Genomic DNA, 26174 nt, shown 5'->3' on the forward strand with positions numbered 1-26174 from the left:
TGTCCCCTGTCTTCAGCTCTCGTCCACTCCCCACTTTTTCACTCTCGTGACCAGGCCCCAGGCAGTACCTCTCTCAGATGTGGCTGTTTTTCCCGGCCCCTTACTTCCAAAGGACTGCAGCTTTCACCTGCTCTACCCCTCTGCAGAAGGTTCGCACCAAGCAATGGCCGAATGAGCAATGGCTGAATGTCGGCTGCACCCAGGAACGCCCGCTGGACCCTGCTGCTGCCGGTGCCCCGAGACTGCGGCCAGGTTACAGCCTGCCCCAGAAAAAGTTCTCAAGATAGTGTAGCAGCAGCGTTTCAGGGATTATGGAAAATCACAACACACATCTGTCAGGAGGCTTCCCTCTTAACAACCTTGTTCCAGCACCAGCGCGTGTGGCCATTTTCTGGGGTCTGCTGGGACCAGGTGGCTTCAACAGTCTGTACCAAATGTCCTTCCAGCAGTGGAACTGCTTTTCCTCATGTGGCCTGAGAACTTCCCGGACCCCACTCTGTTCCTGGGGATTCACCCTTCCCACCAGAGCACCACCAGATATCGAGCTGCGAAGTTCCAGCCTTTGTTCCCCCCTTGTTTATAGTCTTAATGGAATTTAAACACTCTCCTTTCTCCTTTCTCCCTTTTTAGTTTAGTCCCTGCGGCTGTTTCCAATTTTCCACTTTCTCTCCAGCTGCTTTTGGGGAGGGGTGCTTTTCCCGTATTCTCCCACCCCACCCCCAGTTTCCGTCCTCTCTCTACTCACAAAGGACCTCCCTTCCTGCACCTTCTCACTCCCCACGTTCACTTCTCTGTGCTGTGTACCTGCTGAATTCTATGGTTCAGGTTGTGCAGATTGTTGTGTTAATCCTCCAATTAGTTTTCTAGGTGTGTAGGATGGTTTAGTGTTGGTCCGGCTGTATTTCATGGACGTGAGACACACAAAAAAACTTCCATGTTGTTCCGCCATCTTGGCTGCTCCTCCCTCTATATAAACTTTAGAAGAAGCTTGTCAATAGTCACAAAAAGCCTTGCTGGGACTTTGATAGAAATCACATTAAACAGATCTGTATCCAGATTCCTTTTTTTTACATGTGGATGTTCAGTTGTTCTAGCACCACTTGTTAAAGAGACTATCTTTGCTTCATTGTATTGAATTTCCTCCTTTGTTAAAGACCAGTTGACTCTATTTTTGTGGGTCTTTTTCTGGGCCTTTTATTCTGTTCTGTTGATCTATTTGTCTCTTATTTTTCTGATGCCACACTGTCTTGATTATCGTAGCTTTATAGTAAATCTTGAGATTGGGTAGTATCAGTCCTCCAGCTTTGTTCTCCTTCAGTATGTTTTGGCCATCTTGGATCTTTCACCTCTCTATATAAACTTTAGAATCGGTTTGTTGGGGCGCCTGGGTGGCTCGGTTGGTTAAGCATCCGACTTTGGCTCAGGTCGTGATCTCGCGGTCCGTGAGTTCGAGCCCCACGTCGGGCTCCGTGCTGACAGCTCAGAGCCTGAAGCCTGTTTCAGATTCTGTGTCTCCCTCTCTCTGACCCTCCCCCGTTCATGCTCTGTCTCTCTCTGTCTCAAAAATAAATAAACGTTAAAAAAAAATAGAATTGGTTTGTCAACATCCATAAAACAACTGCTGAGATTTTGACTGGGATTGCATTGAATCTACAAATCAAGTTATAAAGAACTAATATCTTGATAATGGGTCTTCCTGTACACGAATATGAAACATCTCTCCATTTATTTAGTTCCCTGATTTCGCAGAGTTTTGTAGTTTTCCTCCTATAGTACTTGTCCATATTTTGTTAGTTTTATACTTAAGTATTTTATTATGGAGGGACTAATGTAAATGGTAATGTGTTTTTAATTTTAAATTCCGCTTGTTCATTGCTTGTATCTAGGAAAAAAGGCAATTGGCTTTTGTACATTAATCTTATATTCTGTAAACTTGCTACAATCTCTTATTAGTTCTAGGAATTTTTTGTTGATTCTTCTGGGCTTTCTACATAGACAATCATGTCATCTGTGAAAAAAGATAATTATATGTATTTCTTCATGATATTTATTTTAGTATTTTTTTTACTTATTGCATTAATAAGGACTTTCAGTACAATATTGAAAAAGAGTGTTAAGAGTGGAAACCCTTGTCTTATGCATAATGTTAGTGAAAAATGTCAAGTTTCTCACCACTATGATGTTAGCTTTAGGGTTTTGTATATATATTTATTTCTCCAACAGATTTTTTGTTGTTTTGTTTTGTTTTTTGAAAAGAATGGATTTTGAAGAGAAAAACATGGGGAGAGTTGTTTGGAATAGAAAATAAATACAAACAGGGGTGCCTGGGTGGCTCAGTTGGTTAAGCAACCAACTTCAGCTCAGGTCATGATCTCAGGGTTTGTGGGTTTGAGCCCCATGTCCAGCTCTGTGCTGACAGGTCAGAGCCTGCAGCCTGCTTCGAATTCTGTGTCTCCCTCTCTCTCTGCCCCTCCCCTGCTCATGCTCTCTCTCTTTCAAAAATAAATAAATGTTGAAAAATCTTAAAAGAAAGAAAATAAATACAAATGTAAGCGGTTTTACTAATTGTTTTATAATCAAAAAAATTTGCACGGAAAATGCCGTATACAAAACAACACAATAAAGGTTTGAAGATCAAGGTGTCCCCTTAGGCAAAACTGAAGATTTCAGTATTTGGAAATTCCAAATACTGCAAGGCTGCAGTCCTTGTTTTGGGATGGATCACTGGGTGTGTGACACAGTTCAGGCTCTTAACCAGATTTAAACAGAAGAATGGCCACTTGGCCCAGGTAGTAGATGAAGTGTTTGGTTTCATGTGTCACATGACTATCAACGTTTCTCACCACGATGAGGTCCCAGGTGGGGTTGTACTTCTTGTCAAACTCTTTTAATATGGGCCACAAAGTCCTTCTCTATGTTCTATTTCTCCAAGACCTGAGTAGCACATTCCATTGTATCCTGCTACATCTCCTCCAACATGTTGGCATTTTTGATCATTTCATCTGAGCCTTTTGGTTGCACATAGTTACCATGGAGCAGCCAATAGAAACACTCAGACCTAGCAGGAGCTGCCCTTACTTGGGTCTTTGTATATAATCTTTATTAAGTTGAGGAACTCCTCCTTATTCCTAGTTTAATGAGAGTTTTCACCATGAATGTGTGTTGTATTTTGTCAAATGCTTTTCCTGCCATCTATTTATATGATCGTATAATTTTTCTTCGTTAGCTGATTGATAGGAAGGACTATGTTAGTTGATTTTTGAGTGTTTGGGCAGTCTTGCATACCTGGAATAATTACCACTTGGTCCCATGTATACTTTTTTCTACATTGTTGCATTCTATTTGCAAATATTTTGTTGAGGATATTTTTATACATGTTCATGAGAAATATGGGTTAATAGTTTTCTATTTTTTTGCTGTGTCTTTGGTCTTGGTATTGGGGTAATGCTGGATTCATGGAATGAGTTAGGAAGTATTTCCTCCGTTTCTGTCTCTGAAAGAGATTACAAAGAATTTGGCATAATTTTTTCTTTAAATGTTTGGTAGATTTCACCAGTGAACACAACTGGTCCCCGGTACTTTATGTTTTGGAAGATTAGTAATTATTGATTAGATTTATTTACTAGGTAGGAGCTATTCAGATTGTCTCTTCTTGTGTGAGTTGTGACAGACTGTGTCTTTCAAAGAATTGGTCCATTTCATTTATGTTATCAAATTTGTGGGCATAGAGTTATTCGTGGTATTTCTTTATTATTATTTCCATTTTCGTGGGAGGTGTAGTGATATCCTGTCTTTCATTTCTGAGATTAGTAATTAGTAGTGTGTTCTCTCTCTCTCTTTTTCTTAGTTAACCTGCCTAGAGGTTTATCAATTTTATTGATCTTTTCCAAGAATTGGCTTTGGGTTTCAATAATTTTCGTTATTGATTTCCTGTTTTACATTTCATTAATCTCTGCTCCAACTCCATTTTTGTTTATTTGTTTACTTTGGACTTAATTTGCTCTTCTATTTCTAGTTTCCTAAGGTAGAAACTGAGCTTTGTAATGTTAGGTTTTTGTTGTTTTCTAACACATCCTTTCAGTGCTATAAATTTCCCCCAAAGCACTGCTTCTCTGCATCCCACAAATTTTGTTTTATTTTACGTTAGTGTAGTTCAAGATATTTTTAAATGTCTCTTGAGAGAAATGTGTTATTCTTTAAATAACACATTTAAATGCGTGTTATTGGCTCGGCCACCGTAACGAATGACACAGTAACTATCTGGACCAGGAAGTTTATGACCAACCAGCTACTTCAGTGGAAACGAATGGTCATTGATGTTCTTCACCCTGGAAAGGCAACAGTACCTAAGACAGAAATTTGGGGGAAAACTAGCCAAAGTGCACAAGGCCACACCAGATGCCATTGTTGTATTTGGACTCCGAATCCATTTTGATGGTAGGAAGACAACTGGCTTTGGCATGATTTATGATTCTTTGGATTATGCAAATAAAAATGATCCCAAACGTAGACTTGCAAGACATGGCCTGAATGAGAAGAAAAAGGTCTCAAGAATTCAGCAAAAGGAACTCAAGAACAGAATGGAGAAAGTCAGGTCAGGGGAACTGCAAAAGCCAGTGGTGGTGCTGACAAAAAGTGAGCTGGAGATTGGACAGTAGGAGTAAAGATTCTGTAGTGACTTTATCTGTGATGGTTTTGCAGATTTTTCATGAGAGGATTAATAAATTAAGAACTTTTAGGTGTCTAGTTGTTTGGAAAAAAGTGTATTGTTTAATCTTCACATATTTGGAAATTTTCTAGTTATTTTTCTGTTATTGATTTCTAGTTTACTTCCTTTGTGGTCTCAGAGCAGACATTGCATAATCATTTTTCTTTTAAATTGGTAAGTTGTGTTTTGTGGCCTAGAATGTGATCTATCCTGGTGAATGCTCCATGTGAGCCTGAGAAGGATGTGGATTCTGTTGTTTTGGGATGGAATAGTTTATAGATCTCAACTATGTACAGTTGATTGGTGGGGCTGGTGAGTTCAACTATTTCCTTAATTGATTTTTTGCCCGATGGATCTGTCCATTTCTGATAGAGGGATGTTATAGTTTCCAATTGTGATAATGAATTCACTTGTTTCTCCTCGCGGTTCCCAGTTATTGCCTTATAGATTTTGACACTCTGTTGTTTGGTGCACACACATTAAGGATTATGTTTTCTTGGAGAATTGAACTTTATAAACATGTAATGCCATTCTGTACCCCTGATAATTTACCTTGCTATTCAGCTTTTCTCTTGTTAGGATGGAGTGATGAGTTCTAAGATCCTTACAAGTAGGACAAGAAATGGGGAATAATTATATATAATATCTCTCTCTTTAGTTTTCATTGTTGTTACTTTGGGTACTACAATATATATGTGTATATTATACCAATATTTTACCGCTTTGAATGAAGTATAGAAGCATTCTTTTCATTTCCCTTCTTCATTTTAAAATATCATTGTCTTGAGTATCCTATGATGCTATAAATCAAACGTGATTTATACAACTCAAGAGGAAAAGGACAATCTGTTGTATACACCCATATTTCTGCTGTTTTTCTTCTTCCTTCTTGATGCTCCAGGATTCTTTTATTCTTTCCTTTGTGTCTGTTAAAATGTCTTTTAGCCATTCTCTTAGGATAGGTTTGCTATTCCATTATATGAGAATGTCTTTATTTCCCCTTCGTACTTGAAGGATAGTTTCGTGAAATGTAGAATTTGTAGCCAACAGTTCTTTTTCCCCCAGCATTTCCAAGATATTGCACTACTTCCTGCTGGACTCTGTGATTTCAGATAAGAAATCTGTTATTTGAATGGTGTTCCCCAATTCATTTCCTCTCTGTCTGCTTTCAAGATTTTTCTTTGTCCTTTATTTCTAAACGTTTAATTTGGATATGGATATCCAAATACAGATGGCATTTGGAGTTTGTTTGCTTGGATTCTTGGATCTATAGGTTTATATCTTTCCCCAAGTTTGGGAAGTTTTTAGCCATTACTTTTTCAAATACTCTTTTAGTCTCACTCTCTTTCACCCTTTCCTTAAGATTCTTGACTATACCCATGCTGGATTATTTATTATTGTCCCACTGGTCTTTGAGGGTCTGTTGAATTTATTTTTCTTTAGTGTATGTCTTCCATGTTGTTCAGATAAGGGGAATTCTATTGATCTGTCCTCAAGTTCGCTTATTTTATCTTCTGTCTTCTCCATTCTATGACTGAGCTCATCTAGTGAGTTTTGAGCTTTTCTGCCTCTTGTATTTTTTTATTCTATAATTTGTATTTGGTTATTTTAATATTTGATTTCTTTGCTGAGCTTGTCTATTTTCCCATTTGTCTCAACAAATTTTAAAAGCATTTTAAAATTGAAGCATTTAAATGTTGAAGCATTTTTATTCCGTAAGCTTTAAAATCCTTGGTGGTAATGTCAGAGAATTCCGACATCTAATTCATCCCCATTTTGGAGTCAATGGGTTGTCTTTTCTCATTCAAGGTGTTTTTCTTGACTCTTGACACAAAAGATCATTTTCTATTGTATCCTGGACATTTTGTCTAATACATTAGGAGTGTGGGTCCTGCTGTATCTTTTTAAAAAAACAATTTTTAACGTTTACTTATTATTGAGAGACAGAGAGACACAGAGCATGAGCAGGGGAGGGGTAGAGAGAAGGGGAGACACAGAATCCAAAGCAGGCTCCAGGCTCTGAGCTGTCAGCACAGAGCCTGACGCAGGACTCAAACTCACAAATTGTGAGATCGTGACCTGAGCGGCAGTTGGTTGCTTAACCATCTGAGCCACCCAGGTGCCCCTATATCTTTTATTTTAGTAGGAAGTCTCCTTGTTTAGGTTTAACAGTCAAACCTTGGGCTGCTTTTGTGGGCTGTGGTTCCAATGGCTGTGCATTTGAAGCATTACTTTGGCTCATTTGAGTCTTCTGAGGCTTCCTCAGGTCTCTGCTTGTGCTGCCTGTGGGGACAGAAGGGATTTTCCCAGGCTGGGATTCTGAAGGAGCACTACGTAGAGATCCCCCAACTGGTGCTTTCTGTCTGCTCTGGTGTCCCTGAGCACGGAAGAGGATTCTTGCACCTGCATATCAAAAAGTCTTTTCAGGTTGCTGCTTATGTTGCTGCATCCCTATAGCTGGGTCCAAGCATCCACCTTGGTGCCTTTCGGAGAGTGGGATTGGCCATTTGTTATGGCTGAGTCCCTCCCACTGGTTCCACATGTTGACCCTGGTGGCTCCCAGTAGGAGAAGGGATATCAGGAGTATTAGCATTAGGTTTGTGGTGCCCAGGGGATAAAGGAGGCTTCCCAGACTAAGTCTGTTGTGGTAAGTTGGTCCCTCTTGCCAGTTCTGGCCCCCTGCCTCAGTGAATCTCAACAGTGCAGGCGTATGGGGGCTGCTGGGGGAGAGTACACGCCCTTGTCTTTTTTTGTTGATGAGGCTCCTAATTATTTTGCCTTACTAGTGGTGTCAGGCTCACTAATGTTGTCGGAGTGTCTCCATTTCGATCCAGGAAAGGAATGAATTTACCTGGGCTGTATTTTGTTGCCAGGTTGAGGGTCAGGAAATGCTGGGTCTCAATGACCTTACTCTGTTGGTTGCGAGAAGACACAAGATACCCTTGCACTGAAGTGTTCCTCCAGTCCTAAGGTTCCAAATCAGCTTGCCTTCTGCTTACCACCATTCAGACTTCTTGTTTATTTTCATTATTATTATTATTATTTTTGCATTATTTCTGGAGTTGACAGTTATGCTTGGGAAGAAGAAATGGGGAGAAACAAGCCTGTGTCATCTTGTCAGGCTGGAAGTTCTATCATAATATTTTTGTTAAAAACTAGAAAATGACTTCTGAAAAGATTTCACAAATGCAATACATTGGTTTCTGCGCATTATCACACTAAACAGTATGAAAATGAGCATGGTGTAGATATATGTATCATTTTAATGTGGTTAATCCTCCATAAGTTTAGACACATTTATGACTAGTACTTGTTTGAGAAGCAAACCTGAGAATTAAATAGAGAAAAAGTGATTTTTCTCTATAGCGATGCTATATGAAGTTTTCCTACTGATGAACACAAGAAAAAATAAGCTAAATATTAATGCAAACATATGTCTGTCTTCTCGAGACTACATGTTTAAAACAACTTACAGAAATTGCACAAGGTTTAAGACTAAAGATCTTCACTATTAAAATCACATACACTTGGTAAAAATATGCAAACCAATGACATGATGCTATATCAGGCGCTCCGCACGTCTCTCGACTGAAATTTATAACTGGAATTAATTGCAGATGACTTTGGCTCATGACTGGGTAATTTATTCCAGGCTAGAGGTTTCAGAAACAAAGCATCTTTATCTGTCTCTGTCTTTAGCCCTCCTGAGAGTAGCCCATTTATCAGCCTTCTTAATTGATTTTTTATTTAGAGAAGTGACGCAAAATGTGCTAGACAGCCAGATAAATTAGTGATCATCGCCTCCTCTGCGTAGTTCTGAATTTCAAAAAAACCATATGCATATATGGCATATAGCATTCTGTTATATATGACTATAATACCTAACAAGGGTCTCATCACTTAAAACATTAAAAACACACAGAGACCATCTTACTGGCTTTCGTTGGTTTAGAAATGAAAATTATACTGACAGGCTCTTTTTGATATCCCTTAAGCGATAATTTGGTTAACATTAATTATCATCGTGATATGTAATTGTATTCATGCATCTATGCATTTATGCATAGACCATTTGAATATTTTACATTTGCCTGTTAGCATGGTTTTCAGCACGCTTTTATATTCGTGATCTTTTATTCTTTTCACAACTCGGCTTTATGAAGTACCTTCATCTTGCAGATATGCAAGCTGAAGAGAAGGGTAGGACTTATTTTTGTTAAGGTCAAACAGTTAACTTCCAGCAGCCTGGAGACCCGAATATAGATCTTCTGACTCCAGGCTCTTTGCGGTAAACATCAATCCCTCTGTGACTAAAGTCCAAACACAGGATGAAAGAAAACAGAGCAGAATACAAAAGGAGTTATTTCGTGCTGCATGGAGAGGTGCTGTTTGCAACCAGGAAGCATAGCTAATTACCAACCTGGTGTTAATTACTGATCTGCATCTAGTTTATGACTAGACGTTATTCAGCCCGTGCTGATTAATTCTGCTGTGAATCAGATCATTATATCATTGGTTAAAATTCACACTTTGGCCATAAGTCTGGGAACAGTCTTCTAGTTCATACACCCCACATGCAGAGACTATTTGTAGTTAATGAAAAAAAAAATTGTGATTCATAGAATTCTAATTTCTAAGTTGCCACAAATGCATCGAAGATTATTATATAGAAAATGATGTTTGGCTAATTAAATACCAATCAATCCAACTTCCGTTCCGAATCCTGTGCAGAACAAGAGACTACATTTAGGATCCATTCTTCGTACGCTCAGATTTAAGTAGAGAATCCTTCTTCACTTCATATGAAGAATATAATTTTCTTTGTTTATTCAACATGCTGCATTATTCATTTTATTATAAAAATTGTCTACTCACAAGGTTTTAAAATAATTGAGTCTATTTGTTTCACTTTCCCTGATGTATTAATATTTTCTTTGCATGGTACTTTAGAAAATATATGACCTAGCAAGCAGCCTAATTCTTGTCACAGCTGCAACCTTACTGAGGCAGAAAATTTGGCATTTATATAAAATGAAACCATCTCTAATGCTTTGTCCGCCCTTCTAGAATCCCCTTTGTTTAATCACCATGTGTAGAGCTTATAAAAGGACTGCTTTCAGGAATAAGAAGATAGAAATGAGGGGATGCTGATGTGTGAATAAAATGGTGATATAAAAGAAAATGGATTTTGTTCCCCCTCCAGCTGAAGTCTGTGGATGTTGCCCTCTGCCTGTCACTGATAGCTGTATGTGTCAGTCTCCGGATTCTGAATTACATCCCTGACCCACCCCCTCCCAGACCAGGATGTCCCTGCTACACGTTTCCATGGTGCCGAGCTTCCCTATCATAGCGCATTATTGTAATTGCTTATTGTGTCTTCTGAATCCTCTGATAGTCATAGAGTCAGGGACAGGGTCTGCCTTGCTTCGCATTCTTGCACCGTCATCTAGTACAATGCTGGCACACAGGGGCTCTTCATAAATGTTTGCTCAAGAAAAAAATGGACACAGTCTAAAATTTGAGCTCCTGGCCACTCTCACTCACACCATGAAGGCTCTGCCTCAATATTCGTGTGAATCTCGCCCTTCAGAAACAACACTCCTCTGTTCCTTTTGGTAGTACCAGCATCTAACTCAGTGTCTGCAATATATTAATTGCTTGGTGAATGTCCCTTAAGTAACTGAATTAATGAGTTGCAACCAGTTCTTATCTTGGGCATGAGCTAGTTATTTGTGGATCAGATCTGAGACTCTCTGGTGATTACATCACCAAGAGTTGTCTTCAGGACTGCGTAAGGGTAGGGAACAGGCCCATCTACTGTGAAAGGCATTTCCCTGGTGTGTAAGTTAAACAAAGTTCACATTTCTATGCAATTTTCAGCCTAGTATAAATTAGACACTCAGATAAACTCAAGAGTCGAATTTTGATTTTTCTGGTACCCTGACTGATTTTTGATGGTCTCAGTGAAGGATGCAGTCCCAAGTTCATTTCTGAACATCCTTCATTTTGATTCTGAAACCTGTCACACAATGAGAAACACCAGCCCCTTGGGTATGGTGGGTTTTATGTCTCTGACCTGTCTCATCTCTTCATGGTAAAAGGAAGAATGCATTCCATGTCAGAACAGGGGTTCTGAACACCAGCCTCCTTCAGATTCCTCCTGGTGCCAGATGGGCACAGAGGAGAGTGGACATACTGGGACTGGGACGGGGAGGGGAGGGTTCGCCTGCACTGTGTCAACTGTGAAACCATCACAGCTTGAGGCTGTGCCGATCTGCTGGCGCCCACTGGACGGGGATGGTGGCGCTGGCCAGGCAGGCTCCGTAGGTGTCAAAGCTGGAAGTTGGAGTGAAGGAGCAGTGACTCAACCTCAACGCAAGAAGAGACCCAGCTCGGGCACATCCTCAAGGAAGACAACGCTGGGGCCACGAGGGATGAATCATGTTAACAGGGAGGGAGCCACAGAGATGATACCAGCTGGTTGATGCCTGGGTGAGTGGCAAGATGTTAACAGTTGCTAGTGGGAAGGAAGATTCCTGAGACTCCACAGGTGCCTGCCATAAGGTGGAGTGATTTGGGGTTTTCTTGGTCTGTTCATGCTGCTATAACACAATACTACAGACTGAGTGGCTTACTCAACAAACACTCACTTCTCAGGTCTGGAGGTTGGTATGTGTGAGATCAGGGTGACAGCATGCTCAGGTTCTGGTGAGGGCCCTCTTCTCGGTTTGCAGATGGCCACCTACTTGCTGTGTCCTCACATGGTGGGGAAAGATCAGGTTCTCATCTATTCCTCTTCATAGAGAAACACTAATCCCATTATGGGGGCCCTGCCCTCTTGACTTCATGGAAATCTAATTACCTTCCAAAGGCCTCTCTCCAAATACAATCATGTGACGATTAAGGCTTCAACATATGGTCTGGGGGGCCGGGGGGATACAACATTCAGTCTATAGCAGGAATTAAAGGAAGGAGTTAATGTACCTCTAGGTGAGGTACCTAGGTACCTCTAGGGTCCAGAGAGAAGTATTTCTATTTCCTGAGTTACATGACCCATACTTGCTCTTGATTTGTCCTGTGGAGACCTTCAGGTGTCAGTACCATATACCAGGTGACATGTGCTGTGGTGGCTTTGCATGTGCCCCTCTGACACTCATGCGCCTTTCAGCTTCAAGCAAGGCACTGCATCCATCAGAAGAGCTTGGGGCTGAAGAGGAGTGACCTTGGGGTAGACACCAACTCACACGTAATCCATATATCATGTGGCAGGCATCCTTGAAGTTTGTAGAGATACAAATGCACGCAAGAGAGATCTACTTCCTGCTCTTGTGAAGCTTACATTCTAGAAAGGAGACAGACAGCGTGCAGGGCAATCAACATATTAACCAGATACTGTTGAAAGCAACACATGGAGCCACCTGGGTGGCTCAGTCAGTTGAGCTCTGACTTCGGCTCAGGCCATGATCTCACAGTTTGTGAGTTCGAGCCCCACGTCAGGCTCCACGCTGACAGTGCAGAGCCTGCTTCAGATCCTCTGTCCCCCCCTTCCCTCTGCCCTTCCCCTGCTCACTCTCACTCTCTCTCTCACACACACTCTCTCTCACAAATAAATAAACACTAAAAAAAAAGAAAAGTGGCACACACCCTAAAGAAATTAAAATAGGAGAACTTGTGGAGTAACTGAGGGGTGGAGGGATGTAGTTTACACTAGGGGTGATAAATGAATTTGGAGGGGGTGGTTTTGGAACTGAACCCAAATGATGGAAAGATGTAGGCAGAGTGTTCCAGGCAGGGGTCACACACAATTTTGTGACAGGATGAGGTGAATGCATTTGAGAAATAGAAGGCCAGTATAACTGAAGACCATTCTGTCTCTCACCATCTGCTTGTGTCTCTACCAAATGCATATGTTGAAGCCTTTATCCCCAGTGTGATGGTATTTGAAGATGGGACCTTTGGGAGGTAATTAGGGTTAGATGAGGTCATGGGAGTGGGGCCCTCATAGTGAGATTAGTGCCCTAAAAGAAGACATACCAGAGAGTTTGCCTTCTCTCCGAGGTGCCTTTCCACCGAGGAAAGGCCATGTAAGACGGATGCTACACCTCGAGGAGGAGGCCATCTATAAGCCAGGAAGAGGGCTCTCACCAGAGTGATTGGCGGTCACCTTGATCTTGGACTTCCATTCTTCAGAACTGTGAGGAAGAAATTCCTGTTGTCTTAAGCTACCCTAGTCTAAAATGCCCCAGTATTTTGCTATGTCAGTCCAAGCAAATGAAGACACCATCAGAGACATAAGACATAAGACACTTGGGCAAATTAGAGCCAAACTAAGCCTTGTTTATCTCTCCTGTAAAATGGCAATATATAGACAACCACATCATAGTTTGTTGGGAGAATTAAATGAAATTATGCATTTAAAGTATTTAGCACTTTAACTGAGACATAGTAGATGCTCAGAAATTCTGTTACTATTAATAAATTCTGCAGGAATAAATGTGAGTGATGATAAAACCCACTAAAATTTCTTTAAAATTTTTTTCAACATTTATTTATTTTTGAGAGAGAGAATTGGAGAGACAGACAGAGCCCAAGCAGAGAGAGAGAGAGGGAGACAGAATCCCAAGCCCACTCCAGGCTCTGAGCTGTCAGCATAGAGCCTGACGTGGGGCTCAAACTCACAAACCACGAGATCATGACCTAAGCCAAAGTTGGACGCTCAACCAACCAAGCCACCCAGAGACCCCAAAACCAATAAATTTTTGAGGAATTGTTTTATTTTGTGTTGTGCCACCAAAATCATTCTTGCGGGGGGCACACAAAGTGGAGGGGGAGATGTCGCTTGAGTCACAGGACCCTTGATATGCGAACCACAGCTGTAGCTTTGGCAATGGTAAGCAAATGAAGCGCCAAGAATCTCTTTGGAAAAGGAGCAAATATAAGAAGGATTTACTGAAATGATTGGATTAGAAATTGTTCTGAAGAAGGAAAGAAGTTGAGAAAAAACGTATAGGGTTTTCACTGCCTTCTACTGATTTAGATGGGACGCACAGTCACACAAAGTGGTAATACGTGTTCATTTGTTTCTCTGAATCGGTTACTTGAGTTTTCAACTAATGGGAGAAAATTAGAAGCTCTTAGCATTATATGAGGAAAAGGAAGCCATTTAGAGCAAGGGGAAGACATCAATTACCAATAGTATTCCATAGATTCTCCTTTTTATAGTTTCTAAACCCATACATTAAGGGGAACTATCACGACTTTGTCTACCATAGTACGCTCTGCTGTGTAGACATTTATCCAAAGAAACTTTCGTGAGCTCTACCATGTGCCCAGCACTCTGAGAAGCACTCACTGCTCAGAACAAGGTCCTTGTGCCCAGGAAAGCAGCTGCAACGGTGCTTCCAGCTGAGGAACAATGGGATGCTATGCCATCCCCACTCTGCAAACTCAAGGCTAGGCACTGGCCACTCAGGACAGAAAGGGAAGACTCTCCTTGCCAGTCAGATGGTGGCCAAGTTATCCAGACTGAAAAATCCTAGTTAGAAGAGCAGGAAAAATCTCATAGCATTGATACTCTAGCAGGACAGGAGCTTCAGGCCAAAATTTAAGTGAAGATGGCTACCTAGAGAAGCACATAGGGGACCAAGGCGACTTTGGCTCCAACTGTGCTCAACAAGATGACATTGAGATTTGGTTTTCATGAACACATGGGTAAAGGGACTGGGGGGAGCCTGTCTGAGGTGATGGGTCTAATAGAAATCCCTCATCCATAAAGTTGCGATCCCAGTGGCCATGTCCTTGATGTGAAGGTGAAACGGAAAAAAGAGCATCGATGTGGGTACGTAGGTAGGTAACAATCATTCGCCAAGAGTCACACTTATCAGGATTCACAGTTTTAGAAATTCCATATCATTTCTTCTGTTCAGCAGCAATTTATTTCTGAGGCGATGAAGTATCTGCTCTGACAGAGAAAAAGAGAGGGTATTTAAAGGAGATTAAAAGGCACATCAAGTCAACATACGAGCATTTGTTTGCTTTGGGTCCAGGGTGAGGTATTTTGGCAGCAAAATCCAGTCTTTTCTTTTTTGGGCACATCTTAAGCTCCCTGGATGGTCATGTGACAAAGTTCTCTCCAATGGAGTGTGAGCAAAGGTAACGTGGCTCCCTTCCAGATCAGGAAACACTCTGGCACATGCTTCTCCACTTCTGCCTTTGGACCAGACAATGACGGTGTTGTCCGGAGAGATCGAGTGTAAGGATGAAAGAGTGTCCATCAGCGTGAGTGCCCGAATGGCTGTCCGTCGAGATGACCCACAGACCTGAACAACTGTGAGAAAGTAATAAACTGCCTTGTGCTAAACCCCTGACACGTTGGGGTCTGGTGGTGGCTTCCAGCTAGCCTAACCTGACCAACGCAAAATCCAAGCACCCGCCATTCTGAAGAGTAAGGACTTGGAAGACCGGAGCAGAGGGGAGTAGTGAATCCTGAGACAGGCAGGAGAGAATGAAAAGCAGAACTTACTACATGTTTTCATTTGTTTTATTATGGAGGCCATTGCTGATTATAAAATCCATGTTGAGATGAAGAACAAAGCAAATCAAACTTATGTCCTGGTGCTACAGTCCTAGGACCTTGGGAACTTCTCAGATGGCCCTTCCTGATGGCATGCCTTTCACGCCTAGAGAGGCGGCTCCTGTGTTGACTTTTACAATAATCTCTCGCGTGCTTTTCTTCATAGTTTTACAGACATATTATTCATACCTAACATTTTCTTTTAAAATTTTAAATAAGTGGTATATGGTTTTACGTAAAAATCATCCTGTACATTGTGATGGTTAATTTTGTGTTAACTTGACTATACTAAGGGGTGCCAGATAACGCATTGTTTCTGGGTCTGTCTGTGAGGGTGTTTCCAGCTGAGATTAGCATCTGAATCACGGCAGATTGCTGTCCCTAGAGGCATCATCCAATCCTCCCGGGACCTGAACTGAACAACAAGGTTGTTGAAGGAAGAATTTGCCTCTTTTCCTTTCTAGCCTGTGTGAATGGGGACATTAGTCGTCTCTTGCCCCAGGACTGGAATTTGTACCATAAGCTGCCTGGTTCTTAGGCCTTTTGGAGTCAGAGTGGAAATGTATCAAGAGCTCTCCTGGGTCTCCAGCTTGCAGACAGCAGAACCTGGGACTTCCCAGCCTCCATAATCATGTGAGTCAATTCCCTACAATGAATCTCTCTCTCTCTCTCTCTCTCTCTCTCTCTCTCTCTCTCTCTTTCTCTCTCTCTCTCTCTTTCTCTCTCTCTCTCTTTCTCTCTACAACTCTGAGAATGAGCCACCAGCGACCTTAGAAGCAAAAATTCACAAGGAAAGAACAAACGACAGCAAAAAGGGGAAAAAAGAAATTGATGAGATAAAGAGATACAAATGAAATATAAAAAGACTAGCACAAATCTAAAATTTTATTTTAAAGAAAAAATATATATATATATAAAGTCAAGAAATTCTGGAAATTGGAGCATACAGAGGAGGGATTTACTTTACCAAATACTAATAAATTATTGTATTAAGTTGGATTCCATGGTTTTCATATATATATATTGTTTCTCTGGAGAACCCTGACTAATCTAATACATACATGATCTGTGATTGATTGTGTTACTCAATATTATGTTTGTAAAATTCATTCCTGTGGTTGCACGTAGTTGTCCATTTCACTTTTTCACTGTTAAATCACATTCTGTTTTGTGAACAAAATAGTTGCTGGGTCATAAAATATATGTATGTTCACATTATTTAATACAATTAAATTGTTTTCCACAATATTATACTAATTCCCAGATCCACAACAGTCTCTTTTGCTCTCTATTCCTGCCAGCACTTGGTCTTGTCACAATATTAATATTATTATCATTATCGCCAAACTAGTGCCAAAAGTAATCTTTTGTCCTGTTGCTACATCCTCTCCCAGATTATAGTTTGTGCTTTTACTCTCTAACTGCAGTCTTTTAGTGAAGAGGAGTTTTACATTTTAATGTGTTTGAATTGTGTTTCTTACTGAAGAAATTTTTCTTCACATCAAGGTCAGTGGTAATTTGAGCCTCAAGCCACAGGAAAGCTGACTGATGAATATAAATCTTCAGGTGGACGCTCCCTACCACAGCAAAAGCTGAGAAAGCCAAGTTTACTCCTATCTTTCTTTGTAAGGTGCACCCCTCTCCCCCATCATTTATTTTCTCATGGATTCTAAGGTCCCTCAGGGGTCCTACTTCCATTAAAAGTTCTCCGCCTGCCCTCTGCCTTGTATGAACCCTTGCATTTATAGTAGGACTTAAAGCATTTATAGAGCTTCCATTTGAACTCAGATTCTAGGTATATAAGGCCTGGAAGGCACTTCAAGACAGCCTTTGGCTTCAGCCTAGCTAACTCTCTGGATTGTACTTTAGCTTCGTTTTGCACTCTGAGGATTTTCCTTGGTTTCTTACCACTTCCGGCATGTATTCAACAAGAGTTTTTAATGGTTTATCCAGACTTTAAAATTGTTTTCCAATGGGAGGATTTTCCGGGGTATTTTGGATGACTTATGGCCAGAAACAAAAGTCCAAACAATACATTTTAAGACAAGAAAAAAAAAAAAACCACTTATCATTGGGTGAATGGGTTTAATAGATAAGGGAATATAAGGGATAACAGTGGAAAACAGAGCCCAATTCTTGAACACAAAAGGAAAACCAGTAAAAGCCAAGGCAGATTTTACTCCAGTTTCTCTCTGAATAAGTGGGGGGCTCTGTAGATCTCTCCCCAAGTCCTTAGACTTAAGCTCCTTAAAACAATCTTCAGCCAGAGGATCACCAGTTATTTAAATTATAACAATTCCTAACATGTAATATTATTAATTATAATTATTTAAGTCAGTTCCATGCCCAGCGTAGAGCCCAACTAGGGGCTTGAACTCACCACTCTGAGATCAAGACCTGAGCTGAGATCAAGAGTAGGATAGGTAACCGACTGAGCCTCCCAGGTGCCTCGATTGTTTTTTTAATTTTTATTTATTTATTTTTAAGCTCGACTCCAATGTGGGGTTTGAACTCATGACCCTGAGATCAAGAATTGCATGCTCTCCAGACTTAGCCAGCCAGGCACCTTGAGAAACTTTTTTTTTAAATGGAAATTGTAAAATATAAATATGATCCTGTCATCCTGTGCTTAACATACATCAATGTCAAAGGTTTTCCATTGTTTATAAATTTCCTAGCATGACGAATAAGGTCTTCCATTGTCTGCACCTTTGCATGGACTGTTGTCTCCACCTGGAGTTCCATTTTTCTTTTTTGTCCACCCAATTTGCTCCTACTCATCCTTTGAGAATGTATGTCAACTGCATCACTTCCGTAACAGTTTCCTCCTTCAACCCCAATTCCTACTCCTGCACCGACGGTCTCTTCCTTCTCCTCATTCTAGTGAATCATCTACACACAAAACTGTGTCACATCACACCATGTTGTTGTTATTTGTTACGTTACCGCTTGACCACTGAGTACGCTAGAAGTTATTTGAGCACCAGGCAGTATCCTAGACAGTTCCCTATCCCAAACACTCAATTATTGTGCCTAGAAAAAAGACGTGCAAAAAATTGGTCAAATGACCAAATGGAGTGTTCCAATTTCCTAATCAGGTTGGGAGGCTGTACATTTTAAAAATAAAATCAGGAATCCCATTCAGTATGAAATCTGTGTAGCAACCTATTTCAGCCTTTTCTAAATCTGTTAAAATAACAGTGAAGCTATAGAAAAATGAAAAAAAAAAAGCCTTGTATCTTTAAAAGCTAAGGCTAACAGACAAGCCAATGACAGAATGTGATGGTGATCCCCACCAGCGATCTGATAGATACAAGTGAACTAAAAATTAAGCATATCTAAGCCTCACATTGCTAGATTTTGTTTTGGGTCACACAGGATTTCTGGAAATAAAAAGCCAAAGCACTCCTATCTGGAAGCCCACCTTCTTTACTCCCATACTGAGGAGACATAGGGGTTGCACTAGTAACAATAACATGCTAATTAATCTTCAACACTTTGGGCACTGACTTAAGATAGAAGATGAATTCTCCCATCCTCCTCTGCTTGAACATGTCTCAATGAGAGTCCCAGAAAACAAGCATGCAGGAAATAAAAGAAAGGTATGAGCTCCTCATAGGAGTGGGGGCTAACAGTAGCATGTTCTATTCATATAAATGCAATTTCCAGGAGTGAAATAAGCATAGTTTGTGTTCACGTGTGTATGTATGTAGGGGCAGGGCAGGGGTGGGGGTACAGCAGGAGGGCAAGCAGAACAGACTTTCCAGTGCACACAAGTCCTTTTCTTCAGTGCAACTGAATAACAGAGGTCCAGGCAGTGAAAGAGGGTGAAGTTGCCTGTGTACTGAAGATTTCTCTTAGGAACCCATCCAGTCACCCTCCACATAGAGACCCAAAAAGCAGATGAAACCATCAAACAATGGGGTGTCCCACTTATAATTTATATATTTTGCTTATTGGTAAGCAGCATGACAGATTTCCTCTCATGAGAATGGGTAAAGATAATGAGACCAAAATGAGGTATACAAATGTTGTTTATAAAAAGTAAAAGGAGACAGGATCAAGAGGACTCGAAGAAAATGACAGCTCTGAGAATGAGCCACCGGCAAGCTTAGAAGCAAAAAATCACAAAGAAAGAACAAATGACAGCAAAAAAGCGGGGGGGGGGGGCAGGGGAAGAAATTGATGAGATAAAAAGAGATATAAATGAAATAGGAAAAGACTAGCACAAATCTAAAATTTTATTTTGAAGAATATATATATAAAGTCAAGAAATTCTGGAAATTGGAGCATATAGAGGGGGGATTTACTGTACCAAATACTAATAAATTATTGTATTAAGTTGGATTCCTTTGGAAGTTGGCTCTGGGGTGGAGAATCATATGTAGGAATTTTACCAGGATATATACTTAAGATCAACCCCTGTGAAAGAGTAAAAAAGCAAGGAAAGAGGGAGGAAAGAGGCACTGGCAGGTGCCTATAGCATCTCCTTTCCCTGAGGGGGTAGCCGGAACCAAGATGGCCGCTCAAAGTTGCCCAAATGAAGACAAGGAGCCGGATCTTTATTCTCCTGCAATAGTTATGGAGTTCAACTTTTCACAGGAGGAGGCAGTTTAGCTTGGATGAGCAACTTTCTTTAACGGAGTGCTGTCCTAGGAAGTAAGTGGGGGAATTAATACCTCAGTCTCTCAGGGGGATCTTGGTGGTGTCTCACAGTATCCACTGAACTCCAGAAAGAAAATAAGTGAAACACAGTGATACCGGATCTGTATTCCTAGAACTGAAGAAGATCTACATACCTAGAATATGAATGCATATACAAATCCAGAATACAATAAAAGAATGTAGATAATTAGGAGAGGGGCACATGGGTAGCTCAGTCAGGTAAGTGTCCAACTCTTGATTTCGGCCCAGGTCATGAACTCATGGTTGATGAGATTGAGCTCTGAGTCAGGCTCTGCACTAACAGCGTGGGATTCTCTCTCTCCCTCTCTCTCAGCTCCTTCCCCCCTCAAAATAAATGAATAAACTGAAAAAAAAATATTTGTAGGAGAAAGAATGGATTATTCAATACATCTCAGGGTGTCAGGGGATTAACAATTTTGACAAAATTAAAGTTATGCCTTTAATTTACCCTATATTGTTTAGGATATAGATTTGCTATATGAGATCTGAAAGAATCCAAGGACTTCAATATGATAGTTGTATATGATCATTTTGTAATCTGGGTGGAGGAAGTGCAGGGGTAGAATGGTGAATCTAATACATGAATCGCCCACTCTCTGCATGTTTCTAGACGTAGCACGAACACGTTGTGAGCAGCTAGATGGAGGACGAAGAGAGGATAAAGGCCCTCCTTTTGAGAAAAGACCCTGAAATTGCATGTCACTTATGCCCGCATTTCATTGGCCAGGTCATACCCGCAAGAAGGCTGAGAAATGTATTTCATTCTGAGTAGCCACTCATCTTGCCCAAACACAGGCCTTTTACTTCTACTTTGGAGAAAGTAAGCATCAATATTGGAGACTACCTCTGTCACAGGCACCAATTCCAGATGAATTAAAGTTTTATTCAGAAAAAATGAAATGACAACCATTGGCAAAAGCTTATGCCAGGATGTGGGAAATAAATCCCCTCAAATATAGATATTAAAAATATTATTATAACTAAGTCTGCTGATCTAGGACTTGCATTTCTAGTTATTTATCCTGAGGCATGAAACAAAGATGTGTGCAAACATTTAAGTGCAGTGGGTATCACAACATTATGATTATGAATAAAAAAATGAGAACAAGAGATTGTTCAATATTTGACAATATGAGACACATAAAATATTTTTATTTCTTTTGTCTTTATGTAGAGTTGATTCAGCCGACAATGGACTACTATAAAGTAATTAAATATTTTGGTGCAAAGAATATTTGATGTAATGGAAAATACTCAACACATGTTACTGAATGAAAATTTTTCAAAGGGGTAGGTATAACATGAAGCTGGATTTTTTTTAATGTTTATTTATTTATTTTGCAAGAGAAACAGAGAGAGAGAGAGTGCACATAAACAGGGGAGGGGCAGAGAGAGAGAGGGAGAGAGAGAATCCCAAGCAGGGTGCAGGGTCCCAGCTGTCAGTGCAAAGCCCGACTTGGGGCTTGATTCCATGAACCGTGAGATCATGACCTGAGCCAAAACCAAGAGTTGGATGCTTAACTGATTGGGCCACCCGGGCGCCTCAACACGATGCTGGTTTTTGAAAGAGCATGTACACATCTAGGAAAGCTAAAAAAGGGTAAGACAAAATGTTAATCACAATGTGCATCACTATTTACCTATATACTTTACCCAAACATGTATAAAGTATCACCTTGAAAGTAAAAAATAAAATTCTTTAGAGGAATAGAGAGTCTACAGTATTAGTAGGATGCATGAAGTGGAACACACAGCAGTCATGGGTGACTTCCGAGAGGATGGCACTTGACATGGCTCTGGAGGGCCCTTGAGGGACATATGGGATTTTTTTATGTTTGGAAAAGGGAGGAGCATTTGTCATGGCAAAGTGACAAGGCAGAGTAAAGTTTGTTCAGGGAAGAGTGAGCAATTTAGTGTCTTGGAAGGATAAGCCTGGAAAGTCAGGCTGGAATGAGCTTACAAAGCGATATTAGGAAGCTTGAGCTCTTTCTCTTGGGATAATAAAGAGCCATGGAAGATGTCAGTTGGAGGGAGTCGTATGATTAGATTGGACTACTGAAATAGGCAAGGTGGATCGTTCCAGTCCCTCTCCTCCCCAACTGTGCCATCACTTCCTGGCAGATGGCCAGGAGAATCCTGGGGTTTTCAGCTTCCCTCTAGTTTCGGGAGCGCCTCACTTTGAAATTCATCATTGTACCTTGTGTTCTCCTAAAATTCATCTGTTGGAGCTTCATCCCCAATGTGATGATATTAGTAGTGTTTATAAGTCAGCCCATCTGTGGTAATTTATTATAGCAGCCTCCGTGGACCAAGGCACACTTTGCTATTTGAATGTGCTTCTTTTTGCCAGGCGTGTGCAGTGTTCTTCACCTCCCCAGCCCTTGTGACATTTATTTCATTTCTATTTCCACATATACTTTTGTATAAGTTCGTTAACATGATTATATCAAATAAGCTTTCTTCATGCATTTTGATAACAAATTTTGTTTGTTCTGTAGTTTTTTTTTCCCATGTATACATAAATGTGTATGAAGTTTTCCAAAAAAAATGGGATCATATCACACACGCTTTACTGAATGTGCATTCCTTTTCTCATCGATAACTGGAACTATCCTCCAATTAACTGATACAATTCTAAGTCATTCTTTTCAAAAATGCACATCTTGTTTCTATGCAATATATTTTCAGTCATTTTATCATCTATAGCTTTACTTTACTTTTTGTCTAGTTTTTCATCACCACAATGCAATAAACATTCTTACATATGTTTGCTTCTGTAGCATACCCTAAAAGCAAAGTTGCTGGGTCAAGGGTAGGTGTCATTATAATTGTAAGAGGAAGCGGCCAGAAGGATTTTCAAAAAGGTTTAACACTACATTTCTAATGGCCTTGGGAAAGAACACTCTGTTGTAGAGATCTTCACCAGTGATAAATGTAATAGCTTTTCGGCATTATTGTTGCCAGCCCGATAGATATAAAATGATATCTTATTATTTTTATTTGCATTTCTCTGGTCACCAGTGAATAGCTGGTGTGGTGCTCTTGTCTATTGGAGCTGTACTTCAAGAGTTATTATTTATATCCTGCTTTCCAAATCTTCGTCCCTTCATAATCTTTTTTGATATAGGGCCAGCTGACTGGTCAATTTAAATTCTTCCTGGCCTCTGTTGACACAGTGTCCCTGAGTACTGTTAGAATTCACATTTTAAAACATGAACTGACTCCTCTGTACGAGTGTCTCCCTCGAGAGACTTAGTATGCCTTACCCAAGCCAGATAAACTCTAGGCAGGAGGAATTGGGAAGTTCACTCACATCCCTCTTCTGGGGAAAAATGGGTGTGAACAGTACACAAATCCCTAACTCCTAAAACACCTAAATGAGTTCAGTGCCTTATCGAGAAATGCAGGTCTGCAGCTGTGGGATAAGGTCTCTGCATGTCAAACACCACCTTTGAAAACATGAACTAGCTTGCAAATAAAGCATTCTCTGGGCATAACAGGATTTCAGAATGACAGATGTGACTCTGGGCGGTCTTGAAGGATACTCTGGGAGGGTGGTATGTTTCTCTCTCATTGATTGCTCAGTGTCTGTGCTCACCATTCTAATCTACTCCAGCCAGCTGCATACGGCAGATTATTACCTAGTCAATGTGGAACACGGCCAACTGCTGGGGAGGCATCGGACATTATGCCATCATGTCAAGCAGTCACCAAGACCAGCCCTTTCCCCTGGAGCCCGTTAACAATTAAAATGTTGTGGATTGCTCCGTCTTCTTGTCACTACAGTAAAAAAAAAAATCGAGAGAACTCAGCCTTGCTGTTTATGACTAACATCATCTGAGTTGCGAGAGGACTAAAGCCCAGCAGGAATTCTCTGCTTCTAGATGCCCCCTCCCCCAAATATCCCTCTGCCCACCACATCCTCATCCAGGGTTAACTGAGAGCACAGCCTGTTCCAACTGGTTCTAACCTGTTTGCTCCAAAATGATTTAAAAGAGAGAGAGAGAGAGACCTCTCTGCTTCCTTTTTAAGGTAGTAATCTCTTTGATACCAAAATAATTACATAACCATAGACATTAAAGAGGAAAAGACCATCCCTGTACATGTGACGGGTCCCCAAATCACATCAAAAGGATTAAATGACTTGCCAATTACAGGTTAGCCAATGTCAGGATCAAGACCCTGACGTGTGTGCCCTGACTGTAACATGAGGATTAGAATGTTCACGGATGATTTTCAGGGAACCTGCGGAACCCCTAGAATTGTGTGAAAACTTTGTGTCTTCTTTTTTGGTGGGCAGGAGTCCATGGTTTTTATCAGATTCTCAAATGGCTCCCAGGTCGAAAGTGACTTAATAAGAGTTACAATTCCAGGGGAAGCTCAAGTCCTCACTCCAGTGGCCAGGAGGGACTCTCATAAGGATCGGACCAAGTTAGACACTTCGAAGATATACAATAGGACCCAGGCAGCAGAATGAAGAGAACTTTTGGTGGCGAAGCAAAGATGGTGATTCTCTTTCAACTTTAGGATCTATTCTCTATGTGCTGTTTTCTCATGAGGCAGATGCGATCACGTGGAGCTCTGAGTGTCCTCTGTTTGGGACTTTCCTTCATTCTTTGATGGCCGAGGGACTCTATGATCAGGCTTAGGGCATGGAACCCTGGACAAATGGACTCAACTGATTCTGCTCAAGGCTTCTCCGGCCCTTGCCAACTGTCATTATCTTTGGTGAGGAGGAGCCACAGGACCAGCTAGAACAGAGGGCAGAGCTGATTGGACACTTCTCCAGACCTTCCTTGACCCAAAACGAGTAGCAGGAGCTGAGGCTCCCATGCTGTTCAGCTCAATTTGCCAGAGTGAGAGACCAGACCTGAGGTTCACGTAGGAGCCTGATTAGTAATAAGCCTAATAAGTAATAAGACATTTACCTGGAGGGGCCACTCTGTGCAGCTGTCGGAGGCCCATCTCAGGAATAAGAGGCTCCATGGAGATACAGAACCTGGAGACCGGCCGCATCTGACATGACTAATGTCATTTACTATTGATTATCCATGCATCTAACTGCATTCAGGCTTCCAAAAGACATCAGCAGTGGGTCGTGTCGGGGAAAGGCAAGCTCATTTTAGTAGCCATGCCAAGGAAACTAGATTTGCAAAGTAGGTCTGACGTACATTGACCAGCATACTTTTAAACACATACATGTATATGTGTATATACATAGGCACACGTTTGCCTATGCACGTGTAAAACACTTGCCTGCGGTGAATGGAAATGATGTTGAACAACCACTTCTCTTAGATGATCCACACCACGGGTGCTCTTCAATAATGCAAATACGGAGGAAACAGAGACCATCTTTATACTCTCCTCTCCTATTATTTGTGGCTTAATGTTCAAACACCTGGCATGTCTGAGAACAATGTGGTACCTCCTTCCAGTAACCAGCAAACTGTATCTACTGCTCATCCTGGACTAAATCTCAGGGATCTCATGCAGGGTATAGCTCCAGCTCCAGCTGGCTTTTGTTTCAAAGCTATTGCCTCAATGTCCTGAGCCCTAAAAGATTCATTTATTCCGTAAGTATTTATTAAGGGTTCACTTTGTGACAGTCCCTGCTCTGAGAGCTGGAGACACAGAAAACTAAAACCACTGCCTTTTTCAGAGATTGCATCTTGGTCTTAGGAGACAAGCAAATAAAACATGCGAGATGGTGATCACACTATGGGAGAAAGAGAGGGATGGGGCTGCAGAAGTGGGGCGGGGAGGGTGTGTGCATGTCATTTAAGATAGAAAGCCTCAGGGGCGCCTGGGTGGCTCAGTCGTTTAAGCATCCAATTTTGGCTCAGGTTATGATCTCACAGTTCATGGGCTCGAGCCCCGTGTCAGGCTCTGTGCTGACAGCTCCGAGCCTGGAGCCTGCTAAAGATTCTGTGTCTCCCTCTCTCTCTGCCCCTCCCCTGCTCACGCTCTGTCTCTCTCTGTGTCTCAAAAATAAATAAATGTTAAAAAAAAAAGATAGAAAGCCTCATTGAAAAGGAGACATTTGAGCAAAGATCTGTCAGAGGTGAGAGTGCACCATGTGGCCGTCTAGGAGGAAAGAGCTCTAGGCCGAAGGAACTGCAAATGCAAAGGTCCTGGGGTAGGAACCTGCTTGGAGGCCAGTGTGGCTGGAGCACAGTGACTGGAAGGTCAAAGAAGTGGCAGTGA

At 41.2% G+C, this 26174-nt stretch overlaps 2 pseudogenes; one reads left to right on the plus strand and one right to left on the minus strand.

Moving 5' to 3' along the window:
- The first annotated feature begins 816 nt into the window (after nucleotides 1–816).
- LOC106966545 (40S ribosomal protein S24-like) lies at nucleotides 817–25841 on the plus strand (annotated as a pseudogene).
- Nucleotides 2751–3023, minus strand: LOC128314368 (dynein light chain 1, cytoplasmic-like; annotated as a pseudogene).
- Nucleotides 25842–26174: the final 333 nt, after the last annotated feature.

This window comes from Acinonyx jubatus, chromosome B1, assembly GCF_027475565.1.
Source record: "Acinonyx jubatus isolate Ajub_Pintada_27869175 chromosome B1, VMU_Ajub_asm_v1.0, whole genome shotgun sequence".
Taxonomy (NCBI): Eukaryota; Metazoa; Chordata; class Mammalia; order Carnivora; family Felidae; genus Acinonyx; species Acinonyx jubatus.